The following is a 26,212-nucleotide window of genomic DNA, read 5'->3' as shown; positions in this document are numbered from 1 at the left end:
AATTTTCCTAACCAAGTCACCTAACGGCGCAGTGGGGAAATGCACGTCGCACATGCAAAAGGCTTCTAAAAGCCTTTTGCAGCCAAGCGGGGGAAGGGGTGGCAGGGAGGTATCCTGCCGCCCCGATTACTAAAGAAAATACGTGTGCCAGAGGGGGGAAAGTGGCGGGAGGGGTAAGTAAACTCTCCCCCGCCCTTAAAGGGACCCCCCATCCCAGAGCCGGACCGCAGCTCCGCGGTTCCGTGCACACCCCTACTCTCTCCCCATCGTGGCCAATGGCAGAGAGCCAGTGCGCAGACTAATGACCTGGCACATGTCACCAGGCAGTGACATCATTAGCCTGCACACCGGCTCTTTGCCGACAGTGGTGATGGAGAGAGAGGCGGGTGGGTGGGAAGTCGCAGAAGCCGGTGGCAGCCGCTCCCCCCAGCCTTGGCCCCATTGGGTGGCCTGTGTTCACTGAACATGTTCACCCAATGGTAGATCTGCCCGGGGGTGCCCAGAAAGGGGAGGGGCAGTGCCAGCAAGCTCTGGCCCTGGGGGCAGGACCACCAAGGCAAGGCAAGGCTGCAAATGGACTTGCCTTGCCTCAGGTAGTAGGGGCAGTATACCTTACCCTCAGTTTTCCACCTGTGGAATGGACATTACTTACTTTTCAGGATTGAAAGGCAGCTTATAACACCAATTTCTGCATAATAACAGGGCCAGTTGAATATAACCACTAAGAAGGGAGGCATATTACTTCATTTGCTTTCCTCTGCGGCCGTTGCTCTGTTTTACAATGCAGTGTGACCTACCAAGGCCACTCTCTGTTCTAAAAGGCTGTTTTAAATTTATCTCTCCCCAAGACAGCCAATAAATTGACATTGAGGGTGGCCTACACACACACACACACACACACACACACTTAAGACACATGACTGAACAGACCATGCATGGTTAGTGCCCTGTTGTCACCTGCATTTGTTATCTTTAATTTTCACCTTAACGTGTTTTATCCTCATCAAGCTGTCATCATTTTGCTGCTACAAACCACCAGGGTTAGTTTTGGGGAAAATTCCAGCTGTCTGAGAAATTCATTTAATGAGTAGCAAAAGTCACAGTGGTGGTAAGCAAAAGGAGATGAAACAGAATCAAGGGGTACAAGAATCCTAGATTTAACTCAGCAAACGAGAGAGGAAAATGTAAGATATTCATTAAAAGGTAAGTCCCCACCCTCCAATAACATTTGACGCAATGCTGGTACAATGTGGTACTGCCCCTAATCTATTATCAATATTGGGGACATTTTCCAGTGAAAAATGCCCCAATAAGGCTTGCATCATCACCATAACCTATTATGGGTTTGATGTGATGCACACAGCCCTAGTTCTTGAACCAAGCAATCTGGCAGAATGACCCAAGTGTCTTACTTTCAGCATCACTGTGGTAACTTGCCAGTAGAGACTGCTGCTGGTCTACTCTCTGCTGCTCTTCAGCACCACCAACACAGGTGGCCAGAAGCCGTATTGCTACTACCAGCTCTGCAAGGGTCGGGAGCCAATAGGATTCAAGCACTGGCTGATAGAGCTTCTGACTGACTGGGTTCCTCAGTCTGAATGCATCGTTGCTGAGGTCCAGACTCAGCTAATACCAGGCTCCCTGTACCTTCTTAAAGGACCATCTCCCGCTCTTCAGGTCTACTGAAGAGGCCCTTTTAGATGCCCCTCCTCAATCTGCCACACATTTGACAGGAACATGCAAAAGTGCCTTTAGCTCATCCTTTCTTAATTGTTTGGACTGTTTTAAAATTTTTGCTACAATTTGTAAGAAATGGAAAGGCAGAATATATGGTTTTAAGGTGGATAAATAATAAGTCTCCTTAAGTGGCACAGCGGGGAAATGCTTGACTAAATATGTTAAATAAATAAAAATAAGCAGAAGGTTGCCGGTTCGAATCCCCGCTCGTACTATATCGGGGAGCAGCAATATAGGAAGATACTGAAAGGCATAATCTCATACTGCGCGGGAGGAAGCAATGGTAAACTCCTCCTGTATTCTACCAAAGAAAACCACAGGGCTCTGTGGGCGCCAGGAGTCGAAATCGCCTTGACAGCACACTTTACCGTTAAATAATAAAATACTTGTTCACCAGTCTGACAGCTCACCTGAAACCTTGCTGGACCACCAGTCTTGGTACCTCCCAAGTGACAGCTCTGAAAAGGAATCCCTACAGCCCAAATTTAGGAGATTGCACAAAGCAAATGAAGGTAGAGGCATAGGCTCTCAGGGGGCTGGCTGAAGGAGAGAATGGGTCAAGGGCTCTGGGGTGCAGGGCAGAGACCGCATGGCACAGATATTTATAAAACCTAGCTCATCTAACATGGATACTGCCTACAAACACAGCCACAATAATTAAATAGAACAGATAACAGCCTTTGCCAAATGCTAATGCTTTCTCAAAATCCAACCCAATTGTGGCATCACCCCTTTTAGTGGCAGCAAATTTCTTAAGTTAATTAAGGGTTGCCTAAAGAAAATAGTACTTCCTTTTGTCACACAGTGTCAAATCTTAGTGCCACTCAGATTTACTGGGCGATTCCGACTTCTAGCTAGAACTAAGACAAAGGTTCTTTATCAAAACCTTTTGGCTAAAAAAGATTTCACAATAGATTTCACAAAACCACCCTTACCCTTTTTTGCAGCAACCTCTCTCTATCATCCAGGCAGCAGAGGTCGTACCCGCCTCACTGCTGGTGGAAGCCATTTTCCTTCAATGCAAGACCAAGCTCCTACTCAGAAGGTGTGAGTGAGGGCAGGGCAGGAAATATTGCTCACGTCCTCACTCTGATTTGACTTTGTCACACCATAAGGCATCACCCTCAGTTCACATCTGTATTTGCATCCCCCTCAAACTGCTGAAATGACTCCCACCTTTCACCCTGCCAATAAAGTAAAAAAGTTAGGAATGGGGTGTTTTAGTTCAGCACTAGTTCTAGTGTCACCTTAAGTGGCACAGCAGGGAAATGCTTGACTAACAAGCAGAAGGTTGCCGGTTCAAATCCCCACTGCTACTATCTCGGGCAGCAGCGATATAGGAAGATGTTGAAAAGCATCATCTCATACTGCATGGGAGGAGGCAATGGTAAAGCCCTCTTATATTCTACCAAAGAAAACTACAAGGTTCTGTGGGCGGCAGGAGTCAAAATCGACTTGATGGCACACTTTACCTGTTCTAGTACTCATTGGGAAAGAAAATTTCCATTTGTCATATCCCCACTTAGTCACCATTTTCTAAACTAGAAAAAGAAAAAGATTCTTTAGGAAGGTGCTCCAAACCCTCATAATTTTCGTTGCCATTCTGTACCTTTTCCAGCTCTTTGGTTTGGTTTGGTTTTTAATTAGTTGACAAGAATTGTACACAGTATTCTCTATGTGGCCATGCCACAGGTTGATAAAATATACAAAGACCATTGCCGCTGAGGATGATGGGAGTTGTAATCCAACAACATTCGTGGACACCAGAGTTCTCAGTGACTGGCAACAGATCTCGGGGGGTCTTTCTCAGCTCTACCTGGAAGGAGAACATAGCTTTGTATGTTTGGCCTTTTCTGGACATGTAAAGCTGTGGTAGCATGCTTGGGGTAGCAAGCATAAATTGTCCCCTTTGCTAAGCAAGTTCTGCCCTGGTTTGCATTTGAATGGGAGACTACATGTGTGAACACTGTAAGATATTCCCCATAAAGCGGATGGGGCAATTTTGGGAAGAGTATCTGCATGCAGAGAGTCCCAGGTTCCCTCTCTAACATCTCCAAGATAGACCTGAGAGAAACTCCTGCCTGCAGCCTCGGAGAAGCTGCTGCCAGTTTGTGTAGAAAATACTGAACTGGATGGACCAATGGTCTGACTCAGTATAAGGCAGCTTCCTATGTACGAGGAGATTCTGCCAGGGACAGAAAAGGGAGAGGAGAGCTGGTCTTGTGGTAGCAAGCATGACTTGTCCCCTTAGCTAAGCAGGGCATGCCCTGGTTGCATATGAAAGGGAGATTAGAAGTATAAGCCCTGTAAGATATTCCCCACAGGGGATGGAGCCGCTCTCAGAAGAGCATAAGGTTCCAAGTTCCTTCCCTGGCAGCATCTCCAAGATAGGGCTGAGAGAGATTCCTGCCTGCAACCTTGGAGAAGCCGCTGCCAGTCTGTGAAGACAACACTGAGCTAGATAGACCAATGGTCTGACTCAGTATATGGCAGCTTCCTAGGTTCCTACGCTCCTATGACTGCTCCTGGGACCTTCTGCATGCAAAGCAGGTCACTGCCACTGAATCACAGCCCTATTCCCACTGCTACAGGTCAAATCTCAAGCCTTTTTCCCAATGACTTTCGAGGGCAGCCTCAGGCAAGATGCTTCACCTTCCACAATGCCTGTAAAACAAGGTTTGCAACACCGGCAACTGTCAAGAGGGCCTTGTTGAGATTGATGTTGCATGCCAGTCTGAAAGCAGGAAGCGTTGCTGAGCATTAATATGTATGCGCCCAGGCCGCCTTCATGCCTGGTGATGTAATCAGCTTTCTTACAAACTGGACTACATGTCCTAAGAGACACTGATGAAGATTTATTTAAGAGGATTTGATCACTAGCTTTGCATGTCCCGAAAAGGCCAAACAAGCAAAGCAGAAGCCAGAGCACTTAGCTTAAATGTTAGCAAAACAAAAACTGAAGTTAGGCAGCTTAGACAAGGCAGCTAAAACTCAAGTTAATTCCAGTCTCATCTACCGCTTTGTTGCTCATTCGTACAGTCCAGAGAGATCCTTTTGGTGCTCCTCACACCATCCATGGGATTTTATTATTTGAACAATTCCTTTGCAAACTTGCAATGTTTCCAAATTTTTATACACACACACACACTTGCTAACACTACACTAGTATACTCCAAACCATTTCTGCTATTTGGAAATAGCCTTCCTGACCCCTGGGCATCAGAGCTAGCAAGAAAGGCAAACAGGAATGCAAATGTCATGACAATATTTATATACCTCTTTTCAACAAAAGTTCAGAAAGTGGTTTGCACGGATAAAAATCAATCAATAAATTGATTCCCTGTCCCCAAAGGGCTCACAATCTAAAAAAGAAACCTAAGACAGACACCAGCAACAGCCAATGGAGGGTTGCTGTGCTGGGAATGGATCAAGTCAGTGCTGTGCTGTGCTGGGGTTAGATATGATGGCTAGGAAACTGCCTTATACTGAGTCAGGCTATTTGTCCTCAGTACTGTCTACTCTGACTGGCAGTAGCTGTCTGACAGGGGTTCATTTTTCAGCCCCACCTGGAGATGACAGGAATTGAACCTGGGACTCTGCATGCTAAGCAGATGCTCTACCACTAAGCTACGGCCCCATCCCCAAGGAGGGCTCATTCTGCACTGGAATAGAAGAGGAAGACATGTAGGGAAGTCCTTTCCAACTGTGTCAGCCCAACACCATGTGATGGGAAGACAGAAAGGGTTATTCGAATGTCCAATTGGACACATATTGTGCCATGCGGACGACCCCCCCCCAATAATAATAATTTGTGCAGAGTTTAATAAGGAAGTAGGTTGACTTTTGAAAAAATAAATAGAGGGGGAAAGAAACAGAAAAGACAGATAAATACTTTTCCCTTTCAATCTTTATAGACTTAGACAAAAGGTATATGAGAGCCTTTCCTTACCCTCTCCCATTCTTTGCAAGGTCCCTCCATTATTCTTGCTTCCTCTTTGTCTCTCTGTCTCTCTTTCCCCCTTCCTTCCTTCCTTCCTTCATTATTTTCCCTGGTTATTTCCAGACAGCAATAAACTGCATGATGTCCAAAGCTTTCATACAAGTTCCCAGCACACTCTTAATCCTGCATCAAGCTTCCACGATGCCAGCCAGCTCTTGCATTCCGAGAAGAACTTACCCTTTCCCCCAGTTGCCATAAAAGTAGTAATGAACAAGTTGTTCTGGTAAGAACTAATCCGCCTACTTCACTATAATCTTAATTGATAATTACCATCCTCACAAGTTAGCCCACTTCAGCCTTAAACATTCACATGTCCGCCATTTTCAACTGGGGTAGCTGACATCATCACAAACTACACCATTCAGGTGTCCCTACAGCTGTAGCAAGTTTGGTTCAAATTGGTTCCCACTTGCACCTCAAATGTTCATGCGTCCGCCATCTTGAATTGGGGTGGATGACATCATTACAAACCACACCTTTGAGCTGTTCCTATGCATCACTCACTTCACCTGCAGCAAATTTGGTTCAAATCGGTTAGACAGTTATATGTTAGCCCAGTCACGCCTCAGATGTTCACGCGTCTGCCATCTCGAATCAGGGCAGATGACATCATCACAAACTATGCCATTGAGGTATCCCTACAACTGTACCCAATTTGGTTCGCATTGGTCCAGGCATTGTGAAGTTGATGGGGGACACACAGGCAGGATGCCGGGTGATCTCATAGGCTAAAAATGGTAGTTCTTCTCAGAATGCAAGAGCTGGCCAGCAGGTGGCACTGTGAAAATCATGCAAGGTTCCTGCTCAGCATGTGTATGGAGGATAAGATTGCACTAGAAAGTAGCATGGAAGTTTGCTGCAGTGTGTGCATGGGCAGCAAGCCTGAGTTTGGAACTTGTGTGAAAGCTTTGATCACCCCACTGTTTATTGCTATCTGGGAACAGCTCCTCTCTATCTCTTTCTATTTATTCTCATTTCCCCCTCCGTCTTCCTTCCCTCTTTCCCTTTATAACATTCTGGAGTAAGGGGATGCTTGTGGATGGGAGCAGGCTGCACCTGCCACTTGTACAGTACAAAACGTAGCTTAGAATAAACTTTGGAGACAACCTTTCTGGTGATGGTTCCCTGTAATCTTTTTAAGTGATTCATTGCAATTTTCTCCCTAGGATTGTTGCCTGCTAAAGGTTTGATATCTTTTTCAGTACCAGGTGAAGTCCTTTTATTTCCCCATCCTTTTAGGGCATTTTCTTGTATTGATTTGTGTCCTGTGTTGGTATTTTCAGTAAGTTGCTGCTAAACTGCTTTTGTTGTTGCTGATGACGACAATGTGATTTTAATTACATTATAAGCAGGGAAGCCCATCAGATTGAAGAGTATTAAGTAAGAGAAATAAATACATGAATGAATCTCTGTTTACTACTATATGCATCTGATGAGCAGACACTTGACTATATGGAAATGCTTGCTAGGGAGGTGCACAAACTGGTTTGTGTACTCCTGGGATGCGGGGGGGAGGCATTTAAGGGGCAGGGAGGGTGCCCTTCCCTTCCCCGCCACTTTTCCCTTGCTGGCGTTCTCCCCCAAACCACTGGTGTGGTGCTGCAGCGTACCTCCCTGCAGCCCCGATAAGTGTCATACAGGAAGTGGCCAATGCACATATGTGCCATGCGCATGCATGTTGGCCGCTTCCAGTAGAATGTTTATCGGGGCCCACACCAGCAGTTTTGGGGAGAGCACCAGCGGGGGAAAGCCGTGGGGAAGGGAAGGGCACCCTCCCCGCATCAGCTTGAATGCTGGACTGCTGAACCGTAAAAGGAGCACCAAACCAGTTCATGCACATCCCTGATGCTTGCTACAATAGAGTCACACTAGTGGTTCAGTGGTAGGATTCTCACTTGCCACATGGGAGGACTGGGTTCAATCTCTGGCCAATAAAGTTAATTTTTTTAGAGGCAGGGTTGTATATGTGTTGCACTAAAATTTGGGAGACCTAGGATCACATCCCATGAAAGTGACCTTGGGCAAGGCACTCTTTCTCAGCTTAGCCTATCTCAGAGGGTTGTTGTGAGAATAAAATGCAGGAGGTGAATCATGTAAGCCGGGAATCCCGGGACCTCAAACTGTGGCCCACCTGCAATGTTGACATCCTCCCTGGCCAATGGCCATTGTGACTGGAGATGATGGAAGCTAGAGTCCAAGCACAGCGGGAGGACTGCAGCTTCAGACTCTGCTGTAAGCCACTCTGAGCTCCTTGGAGGAAGGGAAGGACATAATGTAATAAATGAATAAAATTATCTTAGGCTTTATGGTGCCACAAGATTTGATTAATTTTGCTGCAACAGGCTCACGACGCCACTTTTATGGAATGTATCACAAATGTGTGTCTCGTGAATGGATTGTACAGCAAGCAAATCCCTGCAAGATTAAGATGCCCATCATGAACTTGCTACATTATTGATTTAAACAGCAAAGCAAACTTCCATGTAATTACAGGCCAGTAAGTGCAGATATCAACGAGACCTATATGTGAACAGTCAAGCACGGACTGCCCAGTCCTACAGCCTGGGGTTGCAGGAAGAGTGGTTCCGTAGCAAGCTCTCAGTCTCCACAACTGAGCACCTGGTGCTCAGAAGCCTGGCTTTCCTTTACTGCACAGCAAACAAAGGATTCACATGCTCACAACCCACTGGAGAGGTATTACTTGCAGTTGCAGAATTCCTTCATGTAAACGAAAATTAGCTCTTTCCAAGAGATACATCCAGAAGCATTCAGGTCTTCGGAATTCACGGAGCCTTTGGTCACTGAGGCTGGGAATGATGGAAGTTGTAGTCCAACAATGTTTAGGGAGACGAGGTTGGGCTGTTGTAGTCCTCCTGATGTAGAAATTACTGAGCTAGAGATTCTGGTTCAGTATAAGGCAGCTTCCGATGATCAAGCATGCTCACAGCTTGAGAAATGTATCATAGGTATATATTCACAGTGCAGGGGGTGGATGTCTCTGTCTGTGTGTGTGTGTGTGTGTGTGTGTGTGTATGTGTGTGTGTGTGTAGTGAGTAGACGGAGAGAACCCGATATGAATGTATGGCTGGAGCTAACTGGTGGCAGACCCAAGCATTCTTACTAGAGAGAAAGCTCATTGAACTCAGGGGTTTTCTTCTGAGTAAACACACTGAGGATTGCCCTGGAAGCAGTGGATGCACAGGCACTAGAAAAATATGGAGGGGAGGCACAGAAGGGACAAAGAGCATTTCTGGGTGGGTAGTTGTTTCCCGCTAATATATTAGATTTCTGAAATGGGGGACAGGTGGGGTGAGGGAGACTACTCAGTCATTTGCCTCCCTTGGCCCCAGAGCCCCCTTACCTGGAAGACTGGGATACAATGCAATACGAATGGTGGGCAACTTCGCATTCTCCTTAGCATCCCTCTCTGCTTCCCTGCATAAAATACAACCCCTATTATTCTTAAGCATTGTAAAGCCTTTTGAGAGCCCCCACCTCACACTTAGCTCCCTCTTGCCTCTCTGACTAGCTGCTTCTCCTGTGGTCTTTCCTTCCAACTTTATTTTCCACCTGTCTTTCCCTCAGGTTCTCCTTTCTCTGCTCTTTGCTCATGCGGCACCTTCAGTTTCCTTGCCTCAGGGTTCCCTCTTCCCAGGTCTCAGGACTTCTCAGCAGTCCCCAGCCATCCTCTGCATGAGGTCTGAATCCCAGACAAATTGACAACTTCCTCTTTCCTCATAGCAGCTGGACTGTAGTGCAAAGGGTTTAGTTTCTTGTAATTCCAGAGGGGTAACAGGGGCATATCTAGGGTAGGGCAGGCAGGGCACCTGCCCCGGGCGCCACTTGAAGGGGGGCGCCATTCTCTAAAAAAATTTAAAAAAATTAAAAATGGTCGCCAAAAACAAAATGGCCACTGCACATGCTCAAATGGCCTCTGTTTTTAGAGGACATTTTTTTTAAAAAAATTAAACAATGGCCACAACACATGCTCAAATGGTCCCTGCGAGGCCCTAGAGGCCAGCGCGGGGAGGGGGAACCTTTGCAGACCCCCCCCCCAGCCTTTAGGAAGCACCCCAAAGGGCTACAGGTAAAAAAATAATAATATAATATAAGTCACTGTACACATATTTAGTTTGGAACTAGGTACAGAGAATCAGGGCTTGTGAATACTGAGCTGAAGCTTATGAGCTAGGATTGTATTCATTTGCTCTTACTTTGCTTCTTGTGATAAGTGAGTTAAATGTGATGTCTTAATAATATGGCTATTAATGGTGAGTTTGTCTTTGAATCAGTGTGAAATCCTTAGTATTAAGACCCACTGGGAGTTTCTTGCTCTCTTTCTCTCATTTTCACTGTCTTTCTGAAATACTAGAATATATTCCAAGCAGTGACAGAGTTTACTCTGCATATCCTTTAATTATTTTCAGAATAGCTGGGAAAAGCCAAATTTTCCATTTATTTTTAAAACTTACATAATAGTGATGCTACAATGCATAGTAGAGAACTAGAACAGGTATTTCTGTTTAGTTTTCCAAGTACACCTCCACATAGTATTTGGGTATTTCATGAGCCCCAGCATACTGAAATTTGTAGTTTTCCAGCATTTTTTGGTCTGGCTACGTCCATTGCTAAATAGTTTTTGAAATATTAAAAGATTAACAAGCTTGACTTGCATTTTTCAGCTGATTTTATGGTAAAGTTATCTGAAAGATGGGTGTCAGATGTTTGGACAGGGGGCACAGTTTCAGTGCTTGCCCTAGGCGCTATTTTCCCTAGATACGCCTCTGAGGGGTAACCAATTGTCTGTTACAAAGTCCTGCAGTACTTTAAACACTAAGACAGAGGTCCCCAGCTATTGTTGGAATACAACTCCAATCACCCCCAGCCACAATGCAGTCCAACAACATTTGGGGACCTATGTCTGAGAATCCCTGGACTAAAGAATTTAGTCTGGCAAAAGCTGTCATGGACTAGAGCCCACTTCATAAGATTATATTTGGGTTTTTACACACACATACAGCAGAGGGGGAAATCTTTGCTAACTGAGCAAAGAAGCACCTTTTAAAGTGATGATTCTCTGGCCCTATTTAGCCCCAGTCCAACATATCTCCAGTGGCTGTTGATGGTGTCCACTTTGTGTTTCTTTTTAGGTGGTGGTGAGCCTTTTTTTTATTTTTGGACAGGGAACCATCTTATTTCTTTTTCTGTGTAAACTGCTTTGAGAAATATTTGTCGAAAAGCAGAACATAAATATTTGTAGATCTATTCATTTTTGTAAAGTTGTGAACAAACATAGAACTGAGAGTGGCCAAGAAACGCAAGAGATACAGTCGGTCTGTGTCATTTCTATGCAAAGCTCTGATGCCAATACTTTGCATCTGTAAAGCACTGACTTAAGTGCTCCAAGCACTTCCTCCGTGATATCTCAGTAATCCTTAACCAACAGCCTACAAAAGTGAGTATTATGATTACTCCCACATTGCAGATGAGGAACTGGGGTACAGAGAAGGCCACTGAGAATTTGACAGCTTAGGTGAGACTTGAACCAGCAACTTCCAAGCTCATTTCTTAACAGCTACATGGACTCTCAGGTCATAGCAACTCTTCTGCAAGCATTTGTCATGGTCCCCAAGATACCTTGCGTGTGTCTTCAACATATTCATAGCCACCTCCTTTGCAGGGGTGGTCCATGATATTGTAGCACCTGAGGCAAAGTGCAAAATGTTGCCTTGCCCCATGCCCCTGGTGGGGGCCAGCCCCTTTTAAAAACCAACCCTTGTGAGCTTTGAAAGGGCTTGGAGAGCAGGGAGAAGGGAAGGTTGCCAGCAGCAGCCGCCTGTGCTCTCCCTGCGCTCCTTGCTAGGTTTGCAAAGATGTAAGCTGCCAAGAGATGAAAGTTTGGGGCAATGTGCAAATTTAAAATGAATGCAAATAAAAAGAGTGCGAGGAGAGACATTCCTTGGAAAGTTTGCAAGGGTCAGATCAGTCCCAAAGAGCTACTCCAATGGCAACGGTGAAAAGGACAACTTGCCGCCCTGCTGCCGCCCCAGTAATCTGCTGCCTGAAGCAACTGCCTCACCTTGCCTCATGAAAGGGCTACCCTTGCTGCTTTGCCTTCAGTGTCCGGTGGCAGAGGGGAAGTACTAAAACAGGTCAGCACCAGCTTTTTTTATTACTCCTGTTAAAGGGACAGGAGGTAGAACAGGAGAACACCAGAGCATGTACAAAGGACATTGCTCATATCTCTCAGCACTCTCATATGCATCAGACACTCTCCCACCTCCTTTGCGCCTTTCCACCGGCTGACCCAGCGCTGAGCTCAGCCAAGCAAGCTTCGGTTCCTGAAATGGACCTTGCCACCCGTCCCTGGAAGAGAACTATGTCTAGCCACATGGCAGGACAACACTGACAATAGGGAAGCATCTTCTGGTGCAATGCAAGCAGCATATAGGTGGGGGAAAGCAGCCAGGCACCGTCTCCAGGGATGGTTACAGTTGAGAGTCTGTTTTTCCCCGGTCCAGGGAAACTAATTCTGAAGATTCAATTCTACACACACTTTGTCAGGCAGTAAATTCTATGGGATTAAGTGGGACTTACTTCCGAGTAAACACGCACAAGATCAGGTTGTGGTGCTCTAATCCTGGCTTACAAGGGGGAGGAAGCCTCCCCAGCCAAACTCACGTCATCATTCATTCTTGAAATGCTTCCCCCAGCTCGCTGCCAATACCTATCCGTGTCCTGGAAAAACCCAGGCAGCGTTCCAGCCAATACATCAGCTCCCTTTCTTCCCCTGCCACAATTATCCCAGGGCTCGGGTACCAGTTTCATGTCTAGCACTAGGACAATGAGGAGCATATCATTTTATGTGGCTAATACAAAGGTGCTGCAGAGATGGAGAAAACTGCCGAAGCGCTTTTCTGGTCAGAGAGAGAGAGAAATCCTGCTATTGATTCTGTTTGCTTTTTTTAATTGTTTCCTCCTGACAGTCGATCGCAGCCAGAGAGAGAGAGAGAAAGAGAGAGTCTGGTTTGAAGAACTAATTGAGAAAGAGCATCACTGAAGGGAAATAAAAGAGACAGTACTTACCCACACCAGTAATGATGGCTCTCCTCTCTTGCAGCTGCTAGCTTGCTGATCTCCCGTCTGACAAGGAATCAGTTCCTGGGAGATTTAATATTTGAAAAACCAAGTCTACATAGAGACACACACACAGCAGCTCTGCTTCTCTCCCTCCCTCCTTTTACACACTCTGTGTACTGATAAGTACCAAGACTCTCCCCTCTCTGTCATTCCCAGCCACTACCTCTATAGCCATGCAAAAAGGACGCCTCCCAGCGCCCAGCCCACCTGCATGACGTCATGGAAGGGCTGTCAATCACCGGGCAGCCACCTGCTGTCAGCTCTGGCTGGTTGCAACCGCAGAGGGGTGGGGGGGAGGAAAGGAGGAGGGAGGCAAAAAGGGCAGCTGGTTCGAGAGCTCTCAGGGGAGGTGCGAGTGAAAAGCTGGTAGGGTTTTGAGGGTCAGCTTTTGTTCCAGCAAACGGAATAGATAAAGAGCATCCATAGAAAAACTGCCCCCACCCCCGCAGCAGAGAAATACGTCAGGCTTTAGAAGGGAGGAAATGAGACAAATGGTACTATTGCAAATATTTAAGGACATAACAACAGCCCTGCTGGATCAGGCCCAAGGAGGCCCATCTAGTCCAGCATCCTGTTTCACACAGTGGCCCACCAGATGCCACCTCAAGCCTACAGCAGGAGTTGAGGGCATGCCCTCCCTCCTGCTGTGACTCCCCTGCAACTGGTACTCAGAGGCATCCTGCCTTTGAGGCTGGAGGTGACCTGTAGCCCTCTGACTAGTAGCCATTGATAGACCTCTCCTCCATGAAGTTATCCAAGCCCCTCTTAAAGCCATCCATGTTGTTGGCTGTCACCACATCTTGTGGCAGAGAATTCCACAAGCTGATTATGATTATACTCACTCTAGATCAGGGCTGCACAACTCCAGCCCTCCAGCTGTTCGACTACAACTCAACTCCCACCATCTCCAGCCACAGTGGTCAATTGTCAGGGATGATGGGAGCATGTTCCCTCTAACAGGACTTCCCAGATTTTGTTGACTACAACTCCCAGAATCCCCAGCAGCACTGGCTTTTGCTTGGGGATTATAGGAGTTGTAGTCAATAATATCTGGAAATCTCTGTTCGGGGAACACTGGTCCTATGCATGAGGAGAGCTGGTCTTGTGGTAGCAAGCATGAATTGTCCTCTTTGCTAAGCAGAACCTGCCCTGGTTTGCATTTGAATGGGATACTACATGTGTGAGCACTGGAAAATATTTTGTTTGTTTGTTCAACATATTTGTATACCACCCAAAATGCCAGTCTCTGGGCAGTTTTCAACAAAACAATCAAAACAAGTATAAAGGGTAAAACATTACAACAATTTAAAATTTAAAACAATGATAAAACTATTAAAAACCATCAAACTATTCAAACAGTATCTAATTAAAAGCCTGGGTGAACAAATGTGTCTTGACAGCCTTTTTAAAAGTTGTAAGAGATGGGGAAGAGTGTTCCCTCTAACAGGGATTCCCAGATGTTGCTGATTGATTGATTAAGTGCCATCAAGTCAGTGTTGACTCTTAGTGACCGCATAGAGAGCCAATGCGATATAGTGGTTAGAGTGCTGGACTAGGACCGGGGAGACCCGAGTTCAAATCCCCATTCAGCCATGATACTAGCTGGGTGACTCTGGGCCAGTCACTTCTCTCTCAGCCTAACCTACTTCACAGGGTTGTTGTGAAAGAGAAAATCAAGTATGTAGTACACCGCTCTGGGCTCCTTGGAGGAAAAGCGGGATATAAATGTAAAAATAAATAAATAAATAATAGATAGATAGATTCTCTCCAGGATGGTCTGTCTTTAGCTTGGCCTTTGAGGTCTCTCAGTGGTGCATTCATTGCTGTCGTAATCCAGTCCATCCACCTTGCTGCTGGCCGTCCTCTTCTTCTCTTTCCTTCCACTTTCCCCAGCATTATAGACTTCTCAAGGGAGCTGGGTCTTTGCATAATGTGTCCAAAGTATGATAGTTTGAGCCTGGTCATTTGTGCCTCGAGTGAAAATTGAAGAATAATAATAGTTTCAGTTGCAGTTGCTGACTGCAACTCCCATAATCCCCAAGTAAAAGCCATTGCAGCTGAGGATTCTGGGAGCCGTAGTCAACAACATCTGGGAATCCCTGTTAGAGAATCCCCTGCTAACTGGGCAAAGAGGCACCTTTTACCATGGTGATTCTCTTTATTTAGCAGGGGGAGAGTAACTTGCCCTATCCACCCCCAGCACAGTACTTCCAGTGACTGTTGCTGGTGTGTGTTCTATGTTTCTTTTTAGAATGTGAGCCCTTTGGGGACAGGGAGCCATCTTATTTGTTTTATTTCTCTTTGTAAACCACCCTGAGCCATTTTTGGAAGGGCGGTATAGAAATCGAATTAATAATAATAATAATAATAATAATAATAGAGGGAACACTGAGGGGGGGGCTCTTGTTTCAGCAGGGAGCATGTCCCAAAGCCCTGGGGCAGCAATGGAGAAGTCCCAGACAGTCTACCCCTGGTCCCCAAACGTAGGTACACACATCCAATATGGTCTGACACTTCAACAGGGATCCTGGCCAGGGAGAGGCTATCCTTATAGACCACAGCCACTCCACCTCCCCGCACCTGCTCTTCAACAGAGTACCCTGGAGGAAGAAACTGGGACCAGACTGGGCCACCTGCCTCCCCCAGCCAATACCAGGTCTGCCTCTTCATCCAGAATCAAGTCATAGATGGTTTCTGACTTTTTGTTGAAAAGCGGTATATACATATTTTATTGTCGTCGTTGTTCGTTATTCTGAACAGACCTGGCATTGCAGAGGAGCAAAGTGAGGGTCTGTGGGAGGTTGGCGCTACACCCCAAGGTCAAATAGCTGGCAGGATAATGGGAAGGGGAAACAGCTAATAGGTTTCCGATTTCCATTCCCCCGCAACAGCCTGCTAACCTGCCAACGTTAATTCTTCTATTCCCCACCACCACCGGAATAGCCACCCCATAGTCAGGGGACATGCCCCCTGTCTCCCCATCCCCAGACAAACCAAGACACATCTCAAACACCCAAGGCCTAAAAACAACAGAAGCCGAAATAAGAATACCTGGCCCTCACCCTCATTGTCCCCCAAACTGGCTCCCCCCCAAAGGCGACCCCCTTTGGTGTCACCCCACCAGTGGTGGGCCCACCACCACAGGACAGCAGTCCTTTATAAGCCCAGAAAGATGGCTAGTCTGGGCAGATGGTCCTCAGGAACTGCTGACTCACTCTGCCTGGCCCCAATCCCACACAGGCGCACCCTCAGGGCAGCAGCCTCAGCTCCACAAGTTAGGGGGCACACAGGCTGGCAGGCTGGCAACAGCAGACGGCAGCAACACAGGCTCTCACCACTGGGCAGCAGCTGTCTCTGGGAAGCAGATGTTAAGGTGTCTTCCTCCGTACAAGGCTTCTGGCAACTGAGGCACAGGGCAGCAGCCCTTTTATAAGCCCAGAAAGATGGCTAGTCTGGGCAGATGGTCTTCATATTCCCCTTAGGGCAGAGGTTCTCAACCTGCAGTACTCCAAATGTTGCTGAACAACTCCCATAATCCCCAGCCACAATAATTATTTGCTGGGGTGATGGGAGTTGAAGTTCATCAACATCTGGAATGCCACAGGTTAGGAACCCTTGCCCTAGGGGATGGGGCCACTCTGGGAAGAACACCTGCCTGCTTGCATGCAGAAGGTTCCACGTTCCACATTCCCTCCCTGACTGTGATAGGGCTGAGAGAGATTCCTGCCTGCAGCCTTGGAGAGGCCACTGCCCGTCTGTGTAGACCAGGGATTCTCAACGTTGGGTCTCCAGATGTTATTGGACTTCAACTCCCATAATCCCCAACCAAAGGCCACTGCGGCTGGGGATTATGGGAGTTGAAGTCCAATAACATCTAGAGACCCAACGTTGAGAATCCCTGGTGTAGACAATGCTGCGATAGATGGACCAATGGTCTGACTCAGTATATGGCAGCTTCCTATGTCCCTATGTTGAACAGAAAACAGAAGAGAAGTCTAAAGGGAGATGTGATTGCCATCTTCAGATATCTGAAGAGCTGTCAGTGTGTTGCATAGAAGAAGGAGCAGATTTTTTCTCTGTTGCTTTGGAGAGCAGGAGGACTAGAACCACAGGTATGAAAGGAAGCATATTTAGGGTAGACCTTCGGAGGAATTTCCTGACTGGAAAAGCTGTTCAACAGTGGAACAATCTGCCTTGTGAGTGGTGGGCTCTGCTTTAGTGCAGGGTTCTTAACCTTATCCTCAAGTATTGCTCATGGGACTCCACTCCATTTTTTAATTATATATTTTGAAGTAAAGTTTGTTGGTGTGTTTGTGCGACAGAAAGTCAAACTTCCCAATTACCTACAGATAACAAATATAATTGCTTTTTATGCTGGAACGTGCTAGGGAAATTGTTTACTTATTATTATTTTAGAAGAAATTCTGGATATAATGATCAGATTTAAACTGTTATTGTTCTGAACAGGTTTTAACACTCAATAATTAGATCAATAATTAAAAAATGTTATTATGCCCAAGAGAAATAGAAGATCTTTCTCAGATTCAAATTTATCATATATGGTATTTTTATTCAACACAATGAATAATGTTTGGATTTTACATCCTACAAATTTAAAAACTATTCTTTTTCTTTCCTTTTGCAAACACATTAATTAAAAATGCTTCTACATATATTTAAAAAATTGTATCTATTATATGTTTTAAAGAGTTTGTGGATTTGTGCAAAATAAAATCACACTTCCTGATTACCTACAGATACTAAATTTTGCACAAACAATCCTGCCACTTAAACTAGCTGAATGCACTACTTTTTACACAGAAATATGCTGAGGGAAAACTGTAAATAACATTTTTCATACAAAATTACATGACCTGGTCAACGACGGGCTTCACCTGCTAGTATAATATATTTTCATAAGGCTCTAGTAAAAAATAGAGAGGAGGAGTATTCAGAATAGTTGCAGTCAAGAACTTTATTCTGGCAAACCAGAAAGCAAATTAAATTCAGTGCAGCAAATATTTTCCATGGACCACCTGGACCTATGGACCCAGGTTAAGAACCCGTTTTAGAGGTTTTCAAAGAGAGTCTGTAATGGCCGTTTGTCAGGGATGGTGTGTGCTAGAAGATCTCCAAGGTCCCTTTCGTCTCTGATATTCTATGATTCTATGAAAGCAACTCCTACCGAAATCAGCAAGGCAGACTATGCTACTGAGCAAACACACACAGGATCAAACTGCAAGCATTTCTGCCTGTTTTTTCCTTCTTCTTTCACCGTGAAGTTTTCCACACCCGGTTTTTAGCCCGCATCTCCTCCAGAATGGAGCAGGCGCGTTCACATATTGGGCAGTCCCTGCGAGTTATCGGCAGTAGTTCACACACAATTCGGGTTTTTCACTGCGCATTGGCCGAGGCGCTCTAACCCCCGGACCTTGGGGACACGGCCCGTGGCCTCCAAGGTCGGGGGGGAGGGCTCCAATGGATGAGGGGCTCCTGCCACCACCCAGCGCCCACCCTGCTGCTGCCCCGCTGCAGCACTCCGTGAAAAGTTACCTTCCTTTAGCTGCCAATGTGCGCGGCCGGTGGCAAGGGTTGTGTGTGAGCCGAGCACGACTCCCTCCGCCCCATGACAGCGGCGGCCAAAGCAACCACTGGGCTTGCCTGTCTGGCCCAGTGGTCCTTACAAACTGTGAGGTGCAGGGGCGCTGGAGCACCTCACAATTTGCAAGGACCACTGGGCTCCAGCGCGCCTGTGCTTCGTAGTTTGCCATGACCGCTGGACCAACCAGGCCCCCCCAGCCACCACTCCAGCTGCCACCACGGGGCTGGGGGAGGCCTGCTCAGCTCACCCCCACCCACCCCCACCCCCTGCCATGCTCATTGGCAGCTAAAGGAAGGTAACTTTTCACGGAGCAGTGCAATGGCAGGGTGGGCATGGGGTGGTGGCAGGAGCACACACACCCCAAATGCAGGGGGGGCCTCAGAGCAGGAGGTCATTATGGCGGGGAGGTCTGGGCACCACTTTTGGCTAGATGCACCACTGCTCGTTGGAGTGCAACCCGATTTATATGCCGAGTAATAGAAATCCACTTTTTGCATCGGGTTTTTTGGATAGTGTTGAGTTCGCTGTAAAACCTCGCAGAAAACTCATGGTAAAGCCTGAAGTGTGGGAAACTCCTGTAGGTATGGTGTTGGGTAGGAAACTATTGGGATTTTACTGTGTAACTAAGCACGGTCTCTCTTTTTGCCTTCAGTCTTCAGTTCTGTTCAGTTTGTTTTGCTCTCCCCCTCTTATAGAAGTGACTGTTACTGTGTTAGCTAGAGTTAATAAATAACAAATAATAAAGATGTGTTTTTGCAACTAATGTTAAGCCGCTTGTTTAATTCCTTATAAATCAAGGAATCACTCTGCAACAGAAACCTCCACAGAACTATGCCACTAATCCTCACCATCAGCCACCCACCGGGAGAGAAGAGATGTCGTATTAACCCAGTCAGGTAACTCACTGGCTGCTTAGGGTTTCCACTCGCCACAATTCAAAGCGACATCATTTCTAAATGCATGGCAGGACGGCTTTGATTTCCGAAGCTGTCAACGCCTTTGCATCAATTCCCACGGAAAGCTTCTCTTTTCTTTAGTAAACTGACCTAAAACTGCCAAAGCCCACAAGATTTTAAAAATGTGAAAAAGATAATGATCATAATGTTGTTTGGGGAGCCTCCATTTTGTTGAGAGATCACATGACCTTGGGCCTCGTGTTGCCACCTTTGTCAATAAGCTTGTCTTGGATGTTGACTAGGTTATGCTTGCAGACACATGAGTGCTAGAAATGGCAGCAACAATGCCCTATTCAAATATTGCATTGTACATCTTGCTTTCAAGTGTACATGTTTTCACGTGAATGACTGTACATGCATTAATTTAAAAAGTGAACATGGGTAGAGGTCTCCTCAGATGCAGGATACGGATAGGAAATGGCAGTTTTGATATTTATCCAAGTAGATCAAACAAATGCAATAAATATGTATGTGCACTGTGAATATGCATTTCTTTCCCCTCCATCCCAGCACTCCAGGGTGCCTTTACCTAACAACATGTACTGGACAGTGTAGTTCATCTGAACTGCTGCTCTACAAATGCTACAAAAACTAATAGCTGTGAGCACACATGGCCTTATCATGTGTGGTTGGGCTAGTAGGAGAGGTATTGTCCAAACTAGCCTCAAATTTGCTGTTGTATGTGCATTGAATATCATGTACATGTCTACAAATCTGTACATTTCATGCACTGTACACAGATCATACATGCATTGAACTTAACATGTGAATCGTTTTTTCATGCCTGTTTTACTGTTCAGTTATTTAAATAAATGTCTGGGGATTAGACAAATGTCAGACCCAAGTAGTTCTGCTCCACAGGGGGCTGCCCTTGAAGACCCTTTGGAAATCACAATTGGTATAGAATGCAGCCAACGAGGGTCTTGGCAGCTTTCAGGCACAGGGAGCATATTGTGCTGCTTCTGTACCAACTACAGTGATTGCTACTAGTGTATTCCTGGGTGCAATTCAAGGTACTGGTTACTACCTTTAAAATCCTAAATGGCTTAGGGCTAAGATAACTGGAGGACTGCCACACATTCTGTCCAACCCATAAGATCAGGCAGAGAGGCTCTCCTGGATGTCCCTCCACCTTCTTGCTGTCTTCTGAAGCACAGATAGCGGGACAGGCCTGTTCTGTGGTGGCTCTTTGGAATGCCCTGCCTTCTGATCTTTGACTTACCTCCTTTCTGTTTAGCTTTAAATGAAAACTGAGAGAGAGAGAGAGAGAGAGAGAGAGAGATCTGCAGGAGAGGGCCCAGCAGTGGCTCTTACTCATGACCGTTCAACAAAGAGATACCTCTTAAATGATGGTTCTCTATATTTAGCAGGTGGGGAGCAATTGTCCCTATTACTTGAGGATTATTTCTAGTTTATAGGCCAAGCTGATCTAGGGCTGTTTGGGGCCCTGAGGAAATAATACAAGCCCAACCAGTTCAAATCCCCACTGGTATGTTTCCCAGACTATGGGAAACACCTGTGTTGGGCAGCAGAGATATAGGAAGATGCCGAAAGGCATCATCTCATAGTGTGCAGGAGATGTCAATGGTAAACCCCTCTGTATTCTGCCGAAGATAACCACAGGGCTCTGTGGTCTCCAGGAGTTGATTCGACAGCACATTTTACTTTACTAACCACTCACACAGGCTTCTGCTGCAAAACTTCCCCAGTTTTATTGCATGGCCTTCTCCTCCTGAGACCTTCTGGGCATGCCCCCTAAAGAGGTAGTACACAACAAAAATCATGAAAAATTGAACACATATGGATTCCAGTCAGCTCCCGTAGCTGAGCCTTGTATAGCACTTTTATGTGCAGACATTAGCAAGTTTATCTCCTTCCTGCAAAGAGCTCCATCTGCCGATTTCTGTGCATCAAGCTGATATTCAAAACACAAGAGCAAACAAGGACAGCTCCCACCCACCCACCCCCCGCCTGGTCAGTTGGCAATCCTAAAGGGATGAAATCCCATATGGGTGACCGTGGCTCTTCCCTTTTGACGCAGATTACTTTATTCACTCGTTGAAGCACAAGATATCCTTGCCTGCTCTAGAAAGAGTATAATTTCCCCGAGGTCCTAATTAAGCAGGATGGCTTTGCCTGAGCCTTAATGAATATTTGAGAGGTTGGTGGGCGAAGGCAAGAGAACTTGAGACAATAATGAGATGATGCACTTGTGTGTCTCAGTTGCTGTCATGTCATCATGGACTAGGAGAAGTCCAGAGTTTGCAAGCTGACCACAGGGGCAAAGGGCAGAAGCTCCAATGGGAAACTTCCGAAATGATGGATGGGGTGTTTTGCCCAGTGTTGAAAACCGCCATCTGCAGGCAACCCTGTCTGCTGAAGCAGATGGTGCGGCCAGAGGTGTTCCTACTCCTGGACTTCAGGGCTGAAGTCCAGGGCCTCCACACACACCCCGATGTGGAAGATTTTGTGGAGGCCCCAAATCCTCTTTAGTCCATCCTGGGTGGTGGGGTTGCCACTGACCCTCTCTGCACCAGGCAGCCGAGTGTGATTGTGACCTGTGCCAGATGCTTTGGAGACAGAGCAGGCAGTGGGGAAAGAAATACGTGGGACAGGAAGAGGTTAAGTTGTGTGTCGAAATGTTTCTGTTCATGCATATTTACATAAATATACCTGTTTTCTATTCTTAAATTCTTGTGAGTTCAGTTGCTGTTTGTGCCCTCCAGAACCCACGTGTTAAAAATACTGTGTTTGTCACGGTGTGTGTGTGTGTGTGTGTGTGTGTGTGTGTGTGTGTGTGTGTGTAGAGGGATGATGCTTAAGTGGCAGTGGGGGGGGCGGCTCCAAAGGCCTTTCAGTCCAGGCCCCAGGTGTACCTCTGGGTGCACCCCCATCTTATCTTACACAATTTTAAGCTGCAATCCAAGACCTTGCAACGGGGCCATGTCGTATCTCTGAAGCGTGCTTCCACACTTCCTAAGTTGTGACATCGTAGTCCCTGCACTGACAGCAGGTTGCCATCCATCTTTTCAATGCTTTGTTTCGAATTTAATCACTGTGATATAGTGCTATGACATTGTATATCTGGTGTAAAAAAGTTGCTGTTTTTTCGAGTTGTTCGTTTCTGTGAGACTGCTCCCCCTGCTGGTTGCTTTGCTATTTACATTTTCAATGTGATTTGCCTGAACGGAAGCATTTTGCTGCTGTTGAGAAGCTAAGCGGGAAAGTGCCCTAGATGTAGCTCCTACCTGGGTCTTAACACAGGTCATTTGTGCATAGGACTGTAAGCACAACAGTTGCGCAAGTGACACTTTTGCTGGCACAGACATACCTGCTTTATTTAATCTGAATCTCTTGTTTTAAACCAGGGCTTCTCAAACCTGGCTCTCTCTATATTGTTGGATTACAACTCCCATCATTCCCAGCCACAACAGCCACCCTTGGTTTAAACTGTTTATTTTTATTTTGTTTGTGCATCGCCTTGACTGGATGGCAGAAAAGTGACTTGGACATTTTAAGAAATGCATGGAAATTCAACAGGTGTTGCTTTGCTCATCTCTGAATCTTCAAGTCAGAAAAGGTTGCACCTTAGGTGTTTCACTATCCGGTTTTTTCTTTTTTGAAAACATAGCCTCTGACGGGAGGTGGGTGGTAGTGCCAGACCTTCAGGATACTTCACTCCTCGGCCCTTCCCTATTTCAGGTTATTCTGAGAAGGCAAGTGGAGTCAGCTGCTTTCCCAGTTCTGCTCCTGTGCTTTTAACCACAAGTTAGATAGGCAGGTGGTCGCCCGGCTCAGTTCCAAGCATCTCCAGTTTAACAGTAACTCAAGGAGGAGGGCTGGAAAATACTCTTGCCTGGAACCTTGAAGAACTGCTGCCAGCCAGAGTAGGTTGTACCAAGCAAGGTGGGGAAATGGTCTGACTCAGCATAAGGCAACTTCATATATTACTTCCCAGCTCCAGACAGTCTTGGAGGAAACAGATTATCTAGACCCATTTCAAACTGGCTTCCAGGCTGGCTATGGGGTGAAGACTGCCTTGGTCGGCCTGATGGATGATCTCGAACTGGCAATTGACAGAGGAAGTGTGACTCTGTCAGTCCTTTTGGACCTCCCAGCAGCTTTCGATACTATTGACCATAGTATCCTTCTGGAGCATCTGAGGGGGTTGGGGGTGGGAGGCACTGCTTTGCAGTTGTTCCGCTCCTACCTCTCAGGCAGGTTCCAGATGGTGTCCCTTGGAGACTGCTGTTCTTCAAAATCTGAACTTTTGTATGGTGTGCCTCAGGGCTCCGTATTGTCTCCGATGTTGTTTAACATCTACATGAAACCACTGGGAGAGATCATCAGGAGATTTGGTGCAGGGTGCTATCAGTATGCTGATGACACCCAAATCTATTTCTCCATGTCAGCATCATCGGGAGAGGGCATAACCTCCCTAAATGCCTGCCTGGAGTTGGTGATGGGCTGGATGAGGAATAGCAAATGGAGACTGAATCCAGATAAGACGGAGGTATTCATTGTGCGGGGTCGGAACTTGACAGATGAGTTTGATCTGCCTGTTCTGGATGGGGTCACACTTCCGCAGAAGGAACAGGTACGCAGTCTAGGGGTGCTTCTGGATCCAAGTCTCTCCTTGGTGTCTCAGGTTGAGACAGTGGCCAGAAGTGCCTTCTATCAGCTTCGGCTGATATGCCAGCTGTGCCCGTTTCTTGAGTTATATGACCTCAAAACAGTGGTACATCTGCTGGTAACCTCCAGACTGGATTACTGCAATGCGCTCTCTGTGGGGCTGCCCTTGTACATAGTCCGGAAACTACAGTTGGTCCAGAATGCGGCAGCCAGGCTGGTCTCTGGGTCATCTAAGAGAGACCATATTACTCCCGTATTGAAGGAGTTACACTGGCTGCCGATATGTTTCTGGGCAAAATGCAAGGTGATGGTCATAACCTATAAAGCCCTAAACAGCTTGGGCCCTGGGTTTTTAAGAGAACGGCTTCTTCGTAATGAACCCCGCCGCCCATTGAGATCATCAGGAGAGGTCCATCTGCATTTGCCACTGGCTCGTCTGGTGGCTACTCAGGGACGGGCCTTCTCCGTTGCTGCCCTGAGGCTTTGGAATGCGCTCCCTAGTGTAATAAGAGCCTCCCTATCTCTGACATCCTTTAAAAAGTCCTTAAAGACGCATTTCTTCACCCAGGCTTTTAACTGATATTGTTTTGATTGTTTTGAATGTTATTTTTAGAATGTTGTTTTTAAAATTTTAAATTGTGTTTTATGTTCCTTGCTTTTAAATTTTTCTTTTGTTTTTGTTTTTAAATAATGTTTTACTTTTTAATCTTGCTGTAAACCGCCCAGAGATGTATACACACGCTCCTCTCTCCCTGCACCATGTGTGCAGAGATGCAGAAACCATCCCTCTGCATCCAGCTAGATAGACAGATTAGAGATCCTCTCTCCACTTTACTATCTAGAATGGAGTTCACTAATAAAGACCCCTTATATTGATTTGAAACTCTGAACCGGCTCCAAGTTTCTTTTACTCTCAGCATACACGCATGCCTAGGGTTGCATGCCTCAGTGCACTCTGCTGTAATAGAAGGGTATCTCTTACCAGAGAGAATTCCCAACAAATACAGAGTGCATGCATTCCATACAGAAGGCTTTAGATGCCTCATAAGAACGTAAGAACAGCCCTGCTGGATCAGGCCCAAGGCCTCTCTAGTCCAGCATCCTGTTTCACACAGTGGCCCACCAGGTGCCTCAGAGAAGCCCACAGGCAAGAGGTGAAGGAATGCCCTCTCCCTTGCTGCTCTTCCCCTGCAACTGGTATTTAGAGGCATCTTGCCACTGAGGCTGGAGATGGCCTATAGCCACCAGACCAGATTGATAGACCTGTCCGCTGTGAATTGTCTAAGCCCCTTTTAAAGCCATCCAAGCTAGTGGCCATCACCACATCCCATGGCAGAGAATTCCATAGAATAATTATGTGTTGTGTTAAAAGGTACTTCTTTTTGTTGGTCCTAAATGTCCTGGCCTTCAGTTTCATGGGATGACCCCTGATTCTAGTGTTGTGAGAGAGGGAGAAAAATTTCTCTCTGTCCACTCTCTCTACGCTATGTATAATTTTATAAACCTCTATCATGTCTCCCCGTAGTCGCCTCTTTTCCAGTCTAAAAAGCCCCAGATCCTGTAGCCTAGCCTCATAAAGAAGGTGCTCCGGGCCCCTGATCATCTTGGTTGTCCTTTTTCAGTTCTACAATGTCCTTCTTAAGATACAGTGACCAGAACTGCACACACTACTCCAAATGTGGCCACATCATAGATTTGTATACGGGCATTATAATATTAGCAGTAGTATTTTCATTCCCCTTCGTGATGATCCCTATCATGGAATTTGCCTTTTTGCCCCACAGATGAGTCAACACTTTCAATGAGCCCTCCAGCACAACCCCAATATCTCTCTCCTGGCCAGCCAATGATAGCTCAGATCTTCAGTGTATATGTGAAGCTGGAGTTTTTTGCCCCAATATGCATCACTTTACTCTTGCTTACACTGAACAACATCTGCCATTTTGTTGCCCACTCCCCCAGTTTGGAGAGATATTTTCGGAGCTCCTCACAATCTGTTCTAGATTTCACTACCCTAAATACTGTAGTTTAGTGTCATCTGCAACTCTGGCCACTTTGCTGCTTACCTCAACTTCTAAATCATTTATGAATAAATTGAAAAGCACTGGTTCCAGTACAGATCCCTGGGGGACCCCACTTCTTACT

General features: G+C 46.2%; 1 protein-coding gene across 3 annotated transcripts in view; it reads right to left on the bottom strand.

Moving 5' to 3' along the window:
* The window catches only part of MAPK4 (mitogen-activated protein kinase 4), a 131,706-nt gene extending 117,908 nt beyond the window's left edge, over positions 1-13,798 (bottom strand). Inside the window, exons 1-2 of one of the 3 annotated variants that reach the window (XM_053288441.1) lie at positions 13,720-13,798; positions 12,824-12,898 (exon numbers count right to left, since the gene is read on the bottom strand). The gene's annotated coding sequence lies outside the window, so the exon portion shown is untranslated. Of the gene's footprint in view, positions 1-12,334; positions 12,358-12,823; positions 13,028-13,719 lie in introns of those variants that run through there. The other 2 variants (XM_053288439.1, XM_053288442.1) reach the window with 2 other exon arrangements.
* Between the last annotated feature and the right edge of the window lie 12,414 nt (positions 13,799-26,212).

The sequence above is a fragment of the Hemicordylus capensis genome, chromosome 2, assembly GCF_027244095.1.
Source record: "Hemicordylus capensis ecotype Gifberg chromosome 2, rHemCap1.1.pri, whole genome shotgun sequence".
Lineage (NCBI taxonomy): Eukaryota > Metazoa > Chordata > Lepidosauria > Squamata > Cordylidae > Hemicordylus > Hemicordylus capensis.
This window is presented reverse-complemented; position numbering and strand designations above follow the sequence as displayed.